Here is a 20312-nt window from a genome sequence, read left to right as displayed (position 1 = left end):
AGGAAAGTGGTGAAAAAGGGGGCACAAAGTGACAAAGACATTAGGGAAAAGCAGCTAGGGATGTGCAGGATGGGTGAAGGGAAGGGCCATAGCTGTCCATTTTTTCTACAGCAACAGCTGTGCATATATACTGAATTTGGAAGTAGACTTGGATACTCAAAACCCTAAGAGAGGGCTGAGAACAACAATAATGTGTTGTGAAGCCAATTAGACCAGATTGCATGTGTCCAGTGGACATGTGTGCGAAATGTACAGCGATGTATGGGGCGAAATTTTTTTTTGGGAGCAGATTGCCTTTTTTTTAAGGTGAGAATGGGATGTTGGGGAAGGACAGTAGGTATATTTGGGGAGGTAGGTTGGGAAGGAAGACAGACAAGACAGCATACAGGGATGGAATACGACACATATGGGGGTAAACACCTTGGATGGGGAGGGGTGTTTGGAAATCAGAAGCACATGAATACCCAAATGGAAATAGTCGGACTCAGGTCCGTCCCCATCCATGGGCAGTCACCACTGCACCTTCACGGCCCTGAAGGTGGCTGTGCTGGGGGCTGTGCAGGAGGGGCAGGCTGACCCTCTAAATGTGCCATGCGGCCCTCAAGCTGGCATTACAGATCTCCAAACTCCCTTAGGAGCTCGCTATGGACCAATCCCTGGACCTGACTTCGGGTGACAGGATCCTGTCTGTGCCTGCTCCCAAGGGGGGACGAGCCCCATTCCCTAAGGTGGTTCCACCCAAAGGTGTTGCAGGACTAGCGGATGAGGAGGTCCTGGGGTGGGTCTCAGATGTGTTAGGGCCTGGTGCCACAGCCAGATGAGGTGGGAGAGGTGGATCTGCTGGGACTGGCTTTCCCAAATGTGCTTTGGAGTTGCAGTTTTAGAACATATGTGAGTTAGTAATAGTCAACACAATCAAGGATTAGTTATAACAGCATGCATAGATATTCCCATTAACCAATAACACCAGATTTGGAACAGTTGCATAGCAAACAGAAGAAATGCATATATGGAACCACAGTGGCCATTACAATGGCATGCAGGTTACATGTATAGCAGCAGGCCACCAATAATAGTGTTTTAACATAGAACATGAATAGAAACACAGTTCAATATTTGTTGAACAATAGGACATATGTCCCAACAGTAGGTTTGGTGTAAACATACCCATTGATTTGTGTGTTTAGATTATTGTTGCAGATATAGTGGGGGGAGAAAGATGTGTCAATTAACAACTTATATATCATTGCAGTACTCACAACTTTAATGATCATTACTCTAATCATTACTCTACAGGTATTATTACAATGCCCTATGTCCTTGGTTTGGGCAGTGGTATCTCTTACCTGGTAGACCTGGAATGTTTGTTAACATTAGCTGACTGTTTCTACACATATTCCCAGATTAATCTCTTAATGCACACACTCTGGACAAAGCTTGACAAAATGGGGGTACAAATAGGGACACATTTTGAATAAAATATGAGCCAATTATCTGACATTCTGCAAAAAAAGTGTGCTATATGTACACTTAAGAGGTATGATTATGCATACAAGCTACTACCACTCCCAAGATTTGAACCATGGGCTGTGTCTGCTAAAAAAAACAATTTATTTTTCATCAAAGTGTGCTATTTGGATATTGCTATCTATTTCTTCAGTGTTTTCTGTCTAAGACATTACTATTCAGAGAATGCAACACTAAATGCCATACAATACCAGCGTAAACTCAACCAGTCCAGGAGTTTGAAATTTATTACCAGGCAGTTACAGTTTTATTTACAGTTGTTATATTGCCAAGTGACTTTCTATTACTTTATATTTATTTGGTATGACTACTACAAGCAGGTTTGTAGGCATACCTATTTATCACATACACAGGCTGGACAGTGGTTCATAGGTTCATAGGTAGGTACTAGGCTATATGCCCAAAGGCATTTTTAAAGCCTAGCCCGGAATGTTGGCTTTTTGCCAACCTTAGATTAGTTCCCGTACCTGTTGTCCAGAGCAGCACTGGAAGTGATTTCCCGGGGGTAAACTTTTGTTTCCATCCACCAGGAGTTTTTTTTTTTTTTGAGTAGTGGGGGTGAGGGGCTCTGCCTAATGTAGAATCTTGTTCCAGGACATGGGGAAGTCTCTGGGACGAAATCCTATCCTCTCTAGCTATTTATTGTTTATTGTTGTGAGATGATTTTTATCCCTGGAGCATGTGTGGCTAGGGGATATGGTTTTTTCTTTAGGTGGAGCATATCCATCAGTTCTGGTTGGGGACATGGTGTATCCCAGAGGGCAGAAATCTGATCTGTGAGTAGAGCGGTAGTGCAACTACAGTCTTCACAGTTTCTTTCAGTGGGGGCATCTGTTTGATCCCAGTGATCCTCTTGGTGAGTCTTTTCTGTGGTCTTTTCAGGTGTGCCAGCTGTGCCAGGATGAATAATCAAATGAGGCATTGGGGATGGGGGGTCTATGATGGGTGAGGGGCAATGATGCGTGGGGGCACAATTGATCCCTTTTGTTTGATGCAAACCCTGAAGTGGGTAGGATTTTACATAGAGAAGGATTTTCCTATCCAGATTACTCATGTTAGGGTCAAAGGAGATTTTATTACTATTTAGGTCCAGATCCATATTTACTTATAATTTGGGGGGTGGGTAGTTGTGGGTACTTTGTTTTTTCAACTTGACTATTTTGATTTTTTTGCATTTAGCTTGAGGGGCCGGTTTTGACATTTTGACATCTTTGGTCTTGAGCAGTTTTCTCTTTTGAGTGTGTCAGCCAGAGTCCTGAGAGTCAATTATAGTCCTATAGTTGTCTGTGGGTTCTGTCCCTAATTTGCAAAAGACTCTGAATCGGCACCAGCCATCAGATGAAGAGGGAGTATTCCCACTGAGAGAAGTCCCAAACCCAGCACATGCTGATACGGGACAACTGGCTCTGTACACCCCAATTGGTCAAAAATTAAATCAGTCATCTTTATTCCTGTGGATCAGGATGGACCAAATGTTATGTTACTGGTTAAAATAAACCCTATCCATTTTTAATGGATAAATCCATGCTAGCTGGCTCTGACAAAATAACTAGAGGGGTGGGTGTCTCTGATATACCTATAGAATATTCCGAAATTATTCTAGTCCCAGTAACTTTGGGACCTCTGCAGGATAACCATGCATTCTTAGTAGGACTGTCAGCACCTTTAAATCTATTAGGAAGAGACTTGCTTTGCAAAATGGGGACCACCATTTTTTGCACAGCTGATGGAGTTTATCTCCAAGTACCTTCAGACCAACAGGATAGTACCCTGGCAGCTTTAGATGACTGTCATTTTACAGACGATATGTATCCAGCCAAATTCTGACAGAAACAAGTATTTACATTCCCTACCCTCTCACCTGCGGACTAGTCATGACAATGATGTAGGGTTTTTGACTTCAGCTACTCCTGTAAAAATAACACTAAAACAAGGTGCAAAGTTACCGCGAGTACCACAGTACTCTTTGACAGCTAAGGCTATATCTGGTATTGCCCCTGCCATTTCTGCATTAGAACAGCAAGGGATCATAGTACCCACCACAAGCCCATGTAACACCCCAATATTACCGGTGAAGAAACCTAGCAAACAACCTTACAGATTTGTGCAGGACTTGCGGGAAGTTAATAAAGCTGTTTTGCCTGTTTTCCTGATTGCACCAAACCCAGCTACTATTTTGAGCTGTATTCCACCTACTGCAAAATGTTTTACAGTCATAGATATTTCATCAGCTTTTTTCTCTATTCCAGTACATCCTGATAGTCAGTATTTGTTTGCATTTGCCTACAAAAGCCAGCAGTATACTTGGACTCGATTGCCCCAAGGATATGTAGAATCCTCAATCTTATTTTCTAGAGAGATGCATAGACAGTTACAGGATCTGCAACTACCATCACGTTCAGTTCTAGTCCAATATGTGGATGATATTCTTATAGCTTCGCCAGACAGTAACTCATGTAGGGAAGATTCCCTTCTAGTGTTAAACTTTTTGACTACACAAGGGTTTAAAGTAAATAGATCGAAATTACAATTCTGTCAGGAAAAGGTGCAGTATTTGGGACATATTATTACAATGGGTTCTCATCAAATACTCCCAAATCGTATAGCTTCTATTCAAAATGCCCCACGCCATGTAACTCAGAGGCAGCTTCGAGGATTCCTTGGCCTAGCAAGATACTGTAGACAGTGGGTGCCTAATTTTTTGGAAATTTCGGCCCCCCCTGTTACAACTCCTAAAAAAGGATATTACGGAACCTTTACTCTGGACATCACAACACAATGAGGCTTTTTAGGCTATTAAGACAGCCTTTGTAAATCCTCCTGCCTTAGGGTTGCCAGATTATTCCAAACCCTTTGTTTTCTTTTGCTGTGAGCGAAACAAGACCGCCTTGGGTCTCCTAGCCCAGCAATGCACTGGAGGCAACTGGCCTATTGCTTACTACAGCACTCAGCTAGATCCAGTTGCCTCTGGTTACCCAGCTTGCTTACGGGCTGTGGCAGCTGCTGCTGTCTTGGTTGACATGGCAGCTCCACTAACCCTGGGACATGATACTATACTAGCAGTCCCACATGCAGTTCAAGCGTTACTTTTGAAAACAAAAACACAGTATCTTTCAAATGCACATCTTACTAAGTATGAATTAAGTTTAATAAATAACCCCGCCCTGCAAGTCATACGCTGCCCACCACTGAACACTGCATCTTTAATACCAACATTGGATGAGGGCGAACCACATGATTGTGTGCTTGTAGTTAACTCTGTTCTTTCTCCTAGGTTACACTTGTATGACACTCCTTTGCAAAATCCTGATTTGGTTCTTTTTGTTGATGGATCCTGCTTATGTACAAACTCTGGAGAATTCCAAGCAGCTTGGTCAGTCTGTACTCCAACTGAACTTTTAAGGTCAGCACGATTACCTCCAGGCACTTCCGCGCAAGCTGTGGAACTAGTGGCATTATCGGATGCATGCAAAATAGCTAAGGACAAGTCTGTTACTATATATACTGACTGCCGTTATGTCCATGGTGTTGTTCATGATTTTGGTATACTATGGAAGGAACGAGGGTTTTTAACTTCTTCATGGGCACCCATTAAAAAACATTTTTATATCAATAACTTGCTACAGGACTTATTATTACCATCTGAACTTGCTGTTGCTAAATGTGCAGCCCATCAGTCTAATGACTCTTTTGAAACTAAGGGCAATAATTTAGCTGACTGGGCTGCTAAACAGGCTGCTCTCTCACAAACTGTTCTGGGACATTTTTTGCAGCCTTTGCAACGAATAGTTACTTTTGATACCACAGTGTTAAAAGCTTTACAGGATGAAGCTCCAGAATCAGAAAGGAGAACATGGCTGGCTCAAGGTTGTTTTAAATGCTCTGATCTTATTTGGCAACATCCAGATGGCAGACTGATCTGCCCAATGTCCATGTTAAATTCACTTATTAAAGCATATCACTTGCCAGCTCATGTTGGGGTACAAGCATTAATAAAGCAAATCCAAAAGGTTTGGGTTGCCCCAGGACTTTCTGCTTCTGTACAGCATTTTTTGAGCATGTGCTCCATTTGTTTGCAGTATAACATTTCAAAAGGCACTATAGCTCCCACACAACCACTGCCAAAACCATTGGGACCATTTTGCACTTTGCAATGGGATTTTATTAAACTTCTGCCTTGTGCTCATTTCAAATATGTTTTAACTGTTGTTGATGTTTTTTTCTGGGTGGTTAGAAGCCTACCCATGTACCAAGAATGATGATATTTCAGTTGCTAAGATACTTTGTTATGAGTTGATACCTTGTTTTGGTGTTCCCTGTCAAATATATTCAGACCGTGGAACACATTTTACTGCTCAGTTAATTGATTCACTGTGTAAAATGTTAGGCATCACTCTAAAATTTCATTGTCCATATAGACCACAGGCATCAGGTATTATTGAATGCATGAATCAGACTCTGAAAACCAGACTGGCTAAAATTACTACTGAAACGGGCCTCACTTGGGTGCAGGCCCTATCTTTAGCCTTACGCTCTGTGAGAGCCAAGTACATCCTGCTAAAGGTCTTTCTCCTCATGAAATTCTCATGGGTCACCCTATGCATATACCCATGACTCCGCCACCACCCTTTTCTGAGTATGATGCATTTGATCATGATATTCTTAGGTATTGCACTTCTCTTGTTTCTTTTTTACAGTTTCATCATTGCCAGGTAGTATTGGCACAACATATCCCTGATCCTTTCCTGTCCTCGGCACTACAACCAGAAGATTGGGTGTACGTCAAGTCATTCTCTCGAAAAACAGCGCTTCAACCATGCTGGAAGGGGCCCTTCCTGGTTATACTGACGACATCATCAGTGGTTCGACTACAAGGCTCACCCATCTGGATTCACATATCACACGTCAAGAAGGTCATCGCATCTGAAGGTCAACAGCCTCTACCTTTTGCTACTCCTGATTCTCCACCTATTGCTACTCATACTCGAAGTCATACTATACCAGCACCTGACAATGCCTGACGTTTATCCATTTGGACAACCTCACCCTCCTGACACAATACAGGTGCAACAACATTTCCAACTTTTTTGGTGGTTATTCTTGTCGTTTTGATACTTTTACTGTGGCCATTTCTATTTCCTACTCCAACTATGCCTCATGCCAAACGAGCTGCATGGCATCCACCTTTCAACACCTACCAAGCCATTAAATACGCTTATGCATCATCCCTCAATATCTCGGACTGCTGGATTTGCACTGCTATTCCTACTGTTCATGGGGGATTGATGATAAATATAGCCCCTTTAGGGGTTAATGAAACCTGGATGAATTTGATCTATGATACATCAGATGTTATTTCAAAGGACAAGATAGCATTACAGTTGTCCCTCTGCCAAAACGGAACTGTGTGTTTTCAAAAACTTGGTAAAACTAGAGTCAGGTGGAGCCATTGTAACAAAACCGTGGTACATAACTGCACTGCAGACAATTCGGGTTGTGTAACAGATTTCTCACCTATAAAAAGACTTGTTAAAAACTCTATAGCTAACTTTTCCCAGAAAATAGAAACTGTTTATTGGAAAATATTCCAATGACTGCACGACGCCGGGGATCACTTCAAGTCCATCAACATCACCATTAAAGTAGAAAATTGTTATTTTGTGTGCAGAAGAAAAGCGTATAAATGGCTACTAGGAAACTGGTCTGGCAGCTGCTTCCTGGGCTACCTAGTTCCAGCTATTCAACATGTATCTGCATTACCAAAAGGGAAAATTCAGAATGTTTGAGAGGTCAAGAAGCCTACCAATCCTGTAGGTCAAGTTGATGCTTCATGGATCTATCACCATGATTTAGCTCCTGCTAGCACCAAAGGAGCATCACATGGACTTGGGTGATGACGTCATATCATGGGCTGGTATCATTCCATCATATGGAGCAGTGAAATCAATTTGGGAACTGAGAAAGCTATCTAAATTGCTTGAAATATTAAGCAATGCTACATTTTCTGCTTTAGAACTAGTGACTGATGAACTGACTGCTATGAGAGCTGTAGTACTCCAAAACTGTATGGCTTCAATTTCACCCTAACGGCGAAAGGAGGAACTTGTGCTTTAATCCAGGAGGAGTTCTGTACATTTATTCCTGATAATCAGCACAAAATTGAAAGTCATCTTGAACTGATTCAAAGAATTTCCAAACTCTCGAAGGCCAAAGAGGCCAATAGTTCAACATGGGCAAGGTTAACCAACCTGTTCTCAGGCTGGGGAGGTGGACTGTTGAAGTTGATCTTATTAATTGCAGTATTAGCAATTGTTGTTTTTCTTGTCTTATTCCTAATCAAATCACTGATCTTGAAATTAATGTCTTCAAAAACTGTGAAGAAAGTGCCTAAGTTTTATATGCCTGCAGCTATGAATGTAGATGAAGAAATGACAATGTTTTCTAATAATGAAAAGACAAGTAGCATGGTTATGCTAGATTTGGGACTAGTATATGATAGGTTAAATTGTGATGCTTACACAACATCAAATGGGGGATTGCAGAATATGAACAGCCAAAGCATGTGTTTAGGGGAATTGAGTATGTGACAGTTTGTGTGTATTAAAATGTAATGTGTACTGTGAACTTTGAATGAACAGTGAGCAACAAGAAAATACTGGAAAATAAGAGTCTGCCTGAAAGCAGGAAATGTGCCTTTTATGGAAGTACATCCGATTTTCTTTCTTTGCCCAGAGATATGATGATGTGAATTGTCTTATGTTTACGGGTACACCTTTGATTGGTTATTTGCCCTGTAAAATGATCTAATTGGTTCATTTTTATATTTTTGTACTGTCAGCAATATCACCAGTATATAAGCTTGTTTATTCCTTTGTTCTGGGAGTCTCCCTGGTACTTTCCATGAGGCTCCCACACATGTGTACTGTAGATAAAAAAAACACTGAAAGAGAGAAAGAACTATTTTCTTAATTTTCAAAGTATTGTGTAATATAACAGATCCATGATGATGCGCTCCATAGACTTGCAGACCAAGCTAGTTAGGCTTATAGGTTGATAGTTCCTGGGGTCTGTTGTGGCTCCACCTTTGTGGAGCGGAATAACCATTGCTGTGCACCACTCTATGGGCATGTAGCCTGTAGAGAGGCTGAGTTTGAACAGTGTGTTTAGGTGAGGGGTTAGTTCATCTTTGAGTCTGAGGGATACCAGTGGCACTGGTGAGATCACAGGTGAGACAGTCCCAGGTTTCTGCTTTATATTGGGAGCCCTGGTACTGGCTCTCCAGCAGTCTCTCATCATGGTTTTGTACCAGGAGTCCTACCATGACTTTGGACTCATGTATACCCCAAAGCTGCGCCAGGAATTGCATGCCCTCACCAACTCCTGCCATACTGCCTACAGTGGGAAGCTGCAAGCAGTTATGAGCTATATTCCCACCTGTGGGGTATAAATACGGCTGATTTTCCACCCTTTGCCATGATTGGATGGTTTTGAATATGCTGAGCTAAGCTAAGCTACGGGCAAACCTGCTTAGCTAAAGTTGGCAGTGCTTAAAGGGGCAGGTTCTGCACTGCTTAACAATGGGCAAATCCACTTAGCTGCACTGCTCATTGCTAGCAGTCATATTTACAAAATACTTACACCTGGTAAGCAGAGCTGTGTAATGCTTAGCATTGCTTATTTTTTATTTTGTAGACTATCTGCTGTATGGGATTGATTCATCAATCATTACACATTATAAATTTGTGTATTGTCCTTGACATCCATCAATGTGCTTTCATTACATTTATTCATGTGTGACTATACTGTATAGGGCACTTGTGTTTATATGAGGTTTCACAACTTTATTAAACTGGCACCTCACAGCTGGACCTACTACAGTACTCTGGTTAACAAATATATGTTATCTAGTAGCTAATTATTAAAAAAAAAAATTATGTACTGCTTTCACATGTAAAATGCAAATTGTTTACAGTGGGGACCAGGCCAAGAATGGTTGCTTGGAAAGCTTGCACTCTAACCACAACACTGTTGCAATACTGCTTATGCTAGATGTCTCTTGCTATTTAACTTCTTGTGCTGTTTAAGGTGGACTAAGCATAGCTATGCAATAGGCACACCTGCACAGCTACACTTAAACTTTATTGCATGTTTAAAAAAAAAATATCTGTTGTGTTATTTTATTTGAACACTTCAGAATATCTATGCTAACGCTAAACCTGTTAATCTATCAACTTTCTGCTTTGTGGGACGATTCTCCCTTTTGGCTTTGTCCCACATTCCTTACCCTGACAGGTTGGGAGGTGTGCACTATGTTCCTATGCTAAATGTGTTATTCTAACAACATTTGTCTTGGTAGGAATGATTGTGCCTTATGGCTTTGACTAGATTTGTTATCTTGGTGGGTTGGGGGTGTTACAAGCTTTCTCGTTCATTTTAAATTGCCGAAAGGCAATTCTGGAGTGCAGGGGGCATGTATATTGTGAGAGCTCTGCTCTCAGACACGGTCCCTGAACTTGTACATGGAACCATGTCTGTTTTACAGCATGGCAGTGCACCTTCATACATATGCATGGTGCGCTGCCATACTGAGCAGGAACGGTCCCTGCTGTGCAGGAATAACTCATTCCAGCACAGCTGCTTGCTGAATCCAGTGTAATATCTTTGCCCTCATCTTCAATTCAAATATGCTGCAGAAAGGAAATGCTAATGCTTTTTACCATGACCATGATGGTTTATTTATGCATTTATTTGTTTGTTTGTTTTTTTTATTTTTTTGCTGTTAACAGTATCCTGTATCTCTTCCATTTGACAGATTTTTTTTGGCTACTTTCAAATACTTGTTCAGAAATCTGAGGAATGATAAGCAGCACAATTTCACATTTTTTTTAATTTTAGGAAAGATAACAGCAGTAGCATTTTCACTGATGCACAGTTTTGATTGTGTGAATACAGAGCAAGGAGTTTTTCATGTTTTTACAGTTTAATTACCTAAGTGCATATTATTTCTCTTGTCATTCTTATAGTGTTTAAGGTTCACTGTCAAACAAATATTTATTCCTTGGGAGCATGCATTAGGTGGTGTCCTTGAGTTTTTTTTTTTTGTGAATTAGCTTATATCTTGGAACTTGGGAATGATGTGACTACTGGACACAAGCTGGAAGTTTCCTTTTTTTAGTCATGGCTGTAGTGCCCTTTTCTCTGATAACTGGAGAGCAAGTTATACATGACATTATTCTCTCTGAGATGATGGTGAAACTGCTATTTCTGGATAAATTAGCTGCTGGTGCTGAAAGCAGCCTCCTATAGAAATAGTTAAGTTATCTGGAGTGGATCACTTGGCTCAGTACTTGTCACTGAGCTGCTTTGACTTATTATATGCATATTTCAGGCATATAACCATCTATCCTTTTGTTATGACGTAATATTAATTTAAGGATAAGGTTCATCAGCGGGCTATATATTTAACTTCTTCAGTTCTTACTACTAGTTTTCTGCAATTGGACTTTGCTTACTTGTTCCTACAGGCTTTAGACTGAGGATTAAAGAATGTACTGAAAGTGACCAGCTTAAGTCTCATAGAATACTACTATGCCTCGATATTATTAATAACTGATTTGGTAATGTAGAGACTGTTAGCTTTAACCATTTTGAAAAGCACTGTTATACCTTTTCATCTTTAATTTCAATGTGGCTTAGAAAGTAGGAAAGTTCCTGTGTTGCTCATTTCCTTTCTTGGATAAAGGGAAGCTTCTTTGTTCACCAGTGGCAGTGGGGAGCTTAGGGCAGCCTATCTATCCCTGGAGGAGTGTTCCCAGCACAAGAATCTGATAGTCTATTGGCTGTTTTGGGCCAATTTCTAGCTCTTTCAAGTCCCCCTGTATAAAACCCACTTTGGCGCGGTTTGTGAACTTGTTACTACTCAGCCAAGCTCCCCATGGTCCTGCAGAGTGGTGCCAGCAGCAGAGAGGCTAAAAGAGTGACTGCTAACCTGATAAGTGTTTTTTTCCTGCTACTACCTAGGCAACTGTCCGATCTAGCTAAACTGCAAGTATTTCTGCTTCTTGAACTGTTTTAAACTGTTTAAAGTTGTTTTTGCACCTGCACTTTTAAAGTTTGACCTGTTTGTTGCATTTACCTGTTGAGGCTACACACTCAAGTGCACCAGCCCGTGTTACATATTTATTGCACTTTCCTGCTGTTTGTTGCAAAAAAGAAAAAAAAAGTATCCTTGTTTCCCATCTTTCCTGACCTAGAGTAGTCCAAATACAGGCTTTGCTGTATTCTGGACTTTTGGAAAGTTCCTGTGTTGCCCATTTCCTTTCTTGGATAAAAGGAGGCTTCTTTGTTCACCAGCGGCAGTGGGGAGCTTGGAGCAGCCTATCTATCCCTGGAGGAGTGTTCCCAGCACAAGAATCTGGTAGTCTTTTGGCCGTTTTGGGCCAATTTCTAGCTCTTTCAAGTCCCCCTGTATAAAGCACACTTTGGTGCATTTTTTGCGCTTGTTACTACTCAGCCAAGCTCCTTGTGGTCTTGCAGAGTGGTGCTAGCAGCAGAGAGGCTAAAAGAGCGACTGCTAACCTGATAAAAGTGTTTGTTTTACTGCTACTACCTGGGCAACTGTCCGATCTAGCTAAACTGCAAGTATTTCTGCTTCTTGAACTGTTTTAAACTGTTTAAAGTTGTTTTTGGACCTGCACTTTTAAAGTGTGTCCTGTTTGTTGCTTTTACCTGTTGAGGCTACACACTCAAGTGTGCTAGACTGTGTTACATATTTATTGCATTTTCCTGCTGTTTGTTGCAAAAAAAATAAATAAATAAATTATCCTTGTTTCCCGTCGTTCCTGACCTAGAGTAGTCCAAATACAGGCTTTGCTGTATTCTGGACTTTTGGAAAGTTCCTGTGTTGCCCATTTCCTTTCTTGGATAAAGGGAGGCTTCTTTGTTCACCAGTGGCAGTGGGGAGCTTGGAGCAGCCTATCTATCCCTGGAGGAGTGTTTCCGGCATAAGAATCTGGTAGTCTATTGGCTGTTTTGGGCCAATTTCTAGCTCTTTTAAGTCCCCCTGTATAAAACCCGCTTTAGCGTGGCTTTGCCCAATTTTACACATAGCGCAGCATCGGGCAGCGCCACTTAATTGGGTTTAAACCATTCTCGGCTCCACAAAGTTTGCTCTTCACTTTTTCCCTTAGACCTGATCTAGTTCTCAGAATAAACACCCTATTCCCACTCTAAAGCCTGACACTTGCTCACTAAAGCAATTATATAAGTCAGCACTAGAAAATTAAAAGCACTACACCCTCACAAACTCTTTGTTCCCCATTGGCCCTTTTTTCAATTATAAAAGAATTCCCAATACTTTTCTAGCATGTCCAAAGGTCAGTTGTCAATCTCCTCTCTGGTCCAGCTGGTGAATCTGGGAATCTTGAGGCAATGTTACAACTGCCTCATGAACACAGACAACCCTCTCCTCCTCCCAACAAATTCCAACACATGTGAGAGATCAACCATATAGCCAAACTGGAGGCTAAGCTCTCTCAACTCAGTACTGGCGTAACCAGTCAGGAGGAGAAGAAAACTACACTCACTACAATTCCAGTCTCAAATAGACCTACCACGACAGCAAATCAAACACATAAACACACAAAAACATACTCGGAGGCTCTAAATAAAAATCTGCCTAAGCAGCAGAGACCTCCAAAGCAGACACCCAAACAACCGCTACCCCAAAACAAAACACATGCAACACATAGCTCACAAAGCCAGTGTGCTGAACAGTCACAGCCCTTAAGGCTAAACAACACACCTGATACACTTGTAATAGATCACTCTATCGTCAGGCACACTGACATCCTGCTCACCAGGCTGAACAAGGAGAAGGTCAAGGTGAGCTGCCTGTCGGGCACTAGGATCCGCCACATAACACAAGCACTCAGGTCACTCCAAGGCAAGTACAAATATGACTCAGTCATTGTCCATGCTGGTGTGAATGACCTGAGAAGTACCTCTCTGGACTACATGAAAAGAGACATAGAGGAGCTCTCTGAGCATGTAGCCCAGGCCAGTATGACCCTGACCTTGAGTAGCATCTTACCCTCACCAAGAATGATGCTACAATATGAAGACAAGATGATCAATTTCAACAATTGGCTTAAGTATTGGTGTCATTCAAAGGAGATCCAATGCCTGTCTGCCTGGGGTGACATGCTTGACAAGCCACGGTGCTTCACTAGGGACGGCTTGCACGTGTCACCCCTGGGCTTTCGGATATTGGCAAAGGCTCTTGCCACCCTCATAGTGCCTTTTTTAGGCAAGGCTCAAAAGACAAACCCACCTCCATAGGTATCACAAGGGATAAGAAACTAAGAGTAATGCTACTCAACACCAGAAGTCTAAACCTCAAGATGCACCACTCGAAACTCTCCTTAGCATGGAGAACATCAATATCTGTGCAGTAACAGGAAACTGGTTCAAGGCTCCCGAGAGCACCCCAGCACTACCAGGTTATACCTCATACCATGTTTTTCGGTCCCAAAACTTAGACCGAACCACAAAAGGAGGGGGAGTATCAATATTCTTCAAAGATACCCACACCTCCAGGTTGGTGGCACAGCACGAAGCATCAGAGACTATCCATGTGCAACTAACAGTGGGTAAAACTGCCTTCCAGTTTATAGCCTGCTACAGACCACCCTCCCAAACCCAGGAACCACACTCTGCCTTCCTGAGAACACTGGAAAATATGAAGGTCTCTCCAAACACCATTATATTGGGTGACTTCAACTACCCTAACATAGACTGGGAGCATTACTCTAGCTCCAACACCCTAGCCCAAAGGTTCCTAGAATTTATAAACTCAAATGCTATGAAAAAACTTGTTGCCACTCCCACAAGAGGGGAAAACATACTGGACCTGATCATCACCAACATGGGGACTCTATGCTCCAGACTAGAAGTGTATCCCTCACTGGTAAGATCAGACCATAAACTAATCTCACTAGATATTCACATCCTGACCCCAGCTCCTGCCCAGAAAACCACAGTGAAAAACTTCTCTAAAGCAAATTTCACACTCCTCAAAACTGAGGTGGAATCCTTCAAAGCCCCCGGGCCTGTGGAAAATACGGTCCAGACCGCAGAATCCTTTATAAACACATTCTATGAACACCTTCAGGAATGCATGGATCATGCATCCCATATAAAACCAAGACCCAATCCTCCAAAGTTAGATGTCCTGTCTGGTGGACCCCAGCCATAAACAAACTATACAATAGAAGGAGGAAGCTACTACATGATAGAGCAAAATCCCAAAAAGGGAAGGCATCTCTGATCAGTATTAGCAAAAAACTATGGGCACTCATAAAATCGTCTAAGGCCAGCTGCAAGAGAAAAATTGCACAGGACACTAAGGATAATCACAAGACTTTCTTTAGTTATGTTAGGAACCTGGGTGAGAATTCCCAGATATGCTCAGAATTAGTCCAAAATGACAAAAAATACACCGAACCCACAGAGATTGCCAACATCCTAGCTGACAGGTTCAGTGCAAACTTCTCTCCCCCTTCCCCAAAAAAAGGGCAATATCTATCCCAGCAGAGTGCTGCCCCCCCTGACATCTCAGATGCTCAGGTAAGAGCCACCCTCTCGAAAGCAAAAAACACAGCATCAATGGGACCAGATGGTGTCCCGGGCTGCATCCTACATGAACTTCAAGAAGAACTAAACCCAAACATAAATCTACTGTTCAATCTCAGCCTTACTACAGGATATGTACCCAAAGAGTGGCGGTACAGCAACAGCGGTCCCTCTTCACAAAGGTGGTGCCTCAATGGATCCTGGAAACTATCGCCCCATAAGCTTGACTAGCTTGGTCTGCAAAGCTATGGAAAGGATCATTATGGACCTCATAAATAAAGACATTGGGGACCTACAGACACTGGATCCTACCCAGTTCGGCTTTGTTAAGGGCAGATCCTGCCTCTTAAACCTGGTCAGTTTCTTTGAAGCAGTCACCAAGGCCATTGACGCAGGGAAGGTGGTCCACACAGCCTACCTGGACCTTGCAAAAGCCTTCGATACAATACCCCACTCAGGCATTATAGATAAGCTCACCAGCTTAAATATAAACCTCTATGTCACTAGATGGGTTGCAAACTGTCTCAAGGACAGAACTCAGATGGTTAGAATTGCTGGAGCCATGTCAGACTCCAAACCAGTTACAAGTGGCATCCCACAAGGCTCAGTCCTGGGACCTCTCTTGTTCGGTATATATTTCTTGGAGGTACAGGCTAACACGGAAGGACTGTGGCTGACCAAGTTCGCAGATGACTGCAAACTGGGCGCCATAATCGACTCTCCAGCTGACACAAGCATCCTACAAAAGGGCCTCATAGAAACAGACAACTGGTGCCAGAGTCATGGCCTCAAGCTAAATGCCAAAAAGTGTATAGTCATCCCCTTTGGCAAAAACAAAGTGCCCACAAATTACCACATAGGTGGTAATCCATTAAGTATGGAAGAAGTAATTAGGGACCTGGTGACCCAAGTTGATACCAATCTCTGATTTGACAACCACGTGGCCAAAGTGGTTAGAAAAACATTTTATATAGCCCACCTAATCATGAAGGAATTCACATCTAGATCAGGAGAGGACATTGTGCCTCTTTACTCATCCCTCATCAGGCCCATAACTGAGTACAATTCCCCTTTTGGTATGTACCTTACCAGACACCTGCAGCAACTGGAAAGACCCCAAAAGTACCTCACCAGGAGGATCAAAGGGATCAAACAGATGCCATATGCTGCCCGGTTAAAGAAACTCCAGCTCTACTCAGTGGCATACCGCCTGCTCAGAGGCGATCTGTGCCTGACGTATAAAGCCATGTCCAACCCGGAATTAATGGACATGCTGCACCTCAGAAAATCCAAATCCCATTGAGCTGCGCGCTCGAGAGACTTGAACCTCAGCACTGAAATAAATAGGACATGCTGGAGGGACAGATTCATAACCCAGAGGCTCCCTTCACTCTGGAATAAAATCCCAGTCCAGGTTATGCAGAGTCCCTCACTGACTCTCTTCAAGAGGAATCTTGATGAGTGGATGGGAGATTGTAGGTTTACCCCGGGTATCACTTTGTGACTGTTAGACAGAGGCACAGTATACTAACCTTGAAAAAGGGCATAGCAAATTTCATTTAAAATGGGTGGCGAAAGCCAAACACACTCTGGCTAGGCTTATAAATGCCCTAGGGCAGATAGCCTAGTATGAACCTATGAGCCTATGAGAAATCTATCATCTGATCATGTATTCTGATGCTGAAAAGTAGACTTGAATTATTTTGATTATACAGGCCATATTATAAGACCTCAGAACATCTTACTGGTAAATAACAGATAAACAACACATTTTTGTTTTATGGAAAACTGATTTTACTGGATTCTAAACACACTTAAAAGTATTACTGAATGCTTAAACTTTAAATTTATTTGTAGATTATTTGCAGTACTATGTAGTTAGGTTTTATTATTAAAGTAATTAAGCCAGATAGACTTGTATGATTTTTGGTTTACTGACATATCTCCTGATGTGTTTTGCTTTACTGCTTTTTATGTAAACAATGAAGTTAAGTTGTTAGCTCTTCTGAGTCAACTGAGTTAATCATCTAATAGGTAGCTGTTAATTTTAGTTTTACTGACTTACAGATTACTGATTACCAGAAATTGATTTTAATAGTTGGCTTAGTTTCTGGTGTCATTCCGGGAGGATCCAATCCCTATCAGCATAGGAGGACATAGTTAACAGACCATGTTGCCTTCCAAGAATGGTCTGCACCTGCCCCACCCAGGCTTTCAGATAGTGGCTAAAACTTTATCCACTGCCTTAGAGCCTTTTTTATGCAATGTCAAAATGACAAAACTACCAAAAAAAAACTCAAAGCAACCATAAGGTGTTACTGCTCAGTGCTAGATGTCTAAACGAGAAACTCCACACCCTACAACCTCTCCCTACTCTGGAAAATGTACATATCTATGCTATTACTAAGACTTGGTTTAAAGCCACAGAAAGTGCTCCAACAGTGCAAAGGCTACAGTGCTTTCCACATATTTAGGCCAACAAGAAACTCAACACCTTGCAAGTTCTCCTCACTCTGGAGAAGATATATGTCTGTGCTATTACTGACACTTGGTTTAAAGCTGCAGAAAATACTCCATCAGTGCAAGGCTACAGTGCCTTCCACACATTTACACCAACAGCAGCACAGACAGGGGCTAAAGGTGAAGGTGTATTGATGTACATTAGTAACAGATATAATTCCAGGTTGGTTAAACAGGATGATACCTGGAGTTTTCCCATGTCAAAGTCTCTGTAGACAAGGTTCCTTTACCAAATGCTGGCCAGCTACAAGTCATCCTCTATGACCCACAAAACAAAACACTCTTAAGTAGATGTACTACAGGTGCTTACCATCCAATCAAATACCATATTAATGGGAGACTGTAACTACCCCTGTATAAACTGGGAAACATACACTGTTTCTAACTCACAGGCAGAACATTCCCTGGCCTTTATCAGCTCGAACACCCTGGACCAGATAGTGTGCACTCCAACCAGAGGATCAAACTTCCTGGTCCTAGTAGTCACCAACATGGGAGAGTGTTACCCTCCCCTGGTGTCACATCTTTATTGGTGAGGATGGACCACAAAGCTGTCACCTTCAAAATGAAATCAACCTGGAAAACCAAACTAAATCTATAACAGTTAGAAACTAATCTAAAGCAAACTACATCCTATTAAGTGCCAGTTTGTCAAAATGTATGGCACCCACAAATCCCAAGAACACAGTTACCTATGCAGAATTGTTCACTGAAACCTTGTACTAATATCTAAGTGGATGCACTGAGGCTGCCATACCTGCCTAAAGTAAGTCGAAATCTAACACCAAAAGCAAACCCCACTGGTAGAATCCTTACCTTAACAGGCTATATAACAAAAGAAAAAAGCCATGGCCAAAATCAGAACGACCAACTCTCACAGACACAAGAGCTGCCTGATTCAACTATATAAGAAAATAAGAAGCTTAATAAAGTCCAGCAAGACCAGCTACAAGATCAGGATAGCCTACCAGTCTAAAGACAATCACAAAGTCCTCTTCATTTGTGTCAGGAACCTTAATGGTGACACTTGAGAGTGTGCAGCACTGGTGGAAAATGGCACAGCCTTCAGCAAATTTATCAGCCGATAAATTAGCTCTAACTTCAGCCACCACTCCCCCTCCACTAGCACCATTGAAATCCTTTCTAGCATATTCCACCAACTATCAACAAGGAACATGTCATTGCTAACATTCACTAAGGCTAAAAATACTGCTTCAGTGGGCACATCCATGATTGCTTCTTAAGTAGCCTTAAACATGACCTAGCATGACCACTTGAAGCAATCTTCAACTACTGTCTCAAAACAGGTTATATGTCAGGTGAATAGAGGGCTGCAACAGCCATTCCTCTTCAACAGGGAGGACCATCAATTGACCCCATGAACTAAGAACCATTAGTCTGACAAGTCTAATATGCAAAGCCATGGAACGAATTATGATGGAAATGATCAAAAAGTACATGGCAACCTACAGACACCATTTCTATCCCAATTTGGCTTTGTTAAGGGAATGTCTTGCCTAGTCAACCTGGTAGAGTTCTTCAAGAAGGGTGCCAAGGCTATGAATGAGAGAAAAATTATGCATACCAACTACCTTGACCTGGCAAAAGGAATTTGATACAATATCCTACTCAGGTATTGTTGCAAAATTCTCAGAAAGAGGTATAAGTCCCTACAGAACTCACTGGATTGATGGTCAGTTTACAGACAGAACCCAAGAATCAAGATTGGTGAGTCCACCTCCACCAGGAGACCAGTCATCAATGGAGTACCCAAAGGCACCATGCTGGGCCTGCTCCTGTTTTGCATCTATTTCTCGAAAGTCAAGGCTAATGTCAAAAGCCTCTGGCTCACCAAGTTTGCAGATCACTGTAAATCGGGAGGTAACAGAGATTCCCTCATGGCACCAACATTCTCCAAGAGGGTCTAACAGACACAAATGCCAAAGCCAAAATCATGCATTTCTTCAACATGAAGAAATGCATTATAGTACCCTTTGGGAAATCATGTACCCAACCTAAGTTGACCCACTAGTTAGGGATCTATGAACATGTAAAGACAGTAATTTGGGTATCTACCAGCATGTAACCAAGACAGCAAGAAAAACATTCTATGTTGACCATCTCTTAAGCAAGGGTAAGGTATCCAGATCCAAGGAAGCCATAGCACCACTCTACTCAGCCATTATCAGACCCATCATTGAGTACAATGTCCCCTTTGGCATGTACCAAACCAGGCACTTGCAACAGTTGGAACTCCCTCAAAAGTTCCTCACCAGGAGAATCAAGGATATAAATACTCTGTCATACACAGATCACCTTAAGGCCCTATCTCTGTACTCAGTCTCCTACAGGTTACTGACAGGCAATCTAATTCTGGCATATAAGGCATCTTGAAATCCAGCTCTGATGACTATCTTGCATATCCATAAAAAAACAACCCCAGGAACACTAGATCCAAAGACCTGAACTTTGCCTGTGACATAAATAGGCCTTACTGGAGAGACTGATATGTGTCTCAAAGGTTCCCTACATTATGGAATAAGCTCCCCATCCACATGAAGCAGAGTTCATCAAACAAAGTCTTGATCATTGGATAGGATATAGCAAATTCACCTCTGGCCTGCCCCCAGGTT

The sequence above is a fragment of the Protopterus annectens genome, chromosome 2.part2 (assembly GCF_019279795.1).
Source record: "Protopterus annectens isolate FY-2018-M chromosome 2.part2, PAN1.0, whole genome shotgun sequence".
Taxonomy (NCBI): Eukaryota; Metazoa; Chordata; order Ceratodontiformes; family Protopteridae; genus Protopterus; species Protopterus annectens.
Note: the sequence above shows the minus strand (reverse complement) of the source record.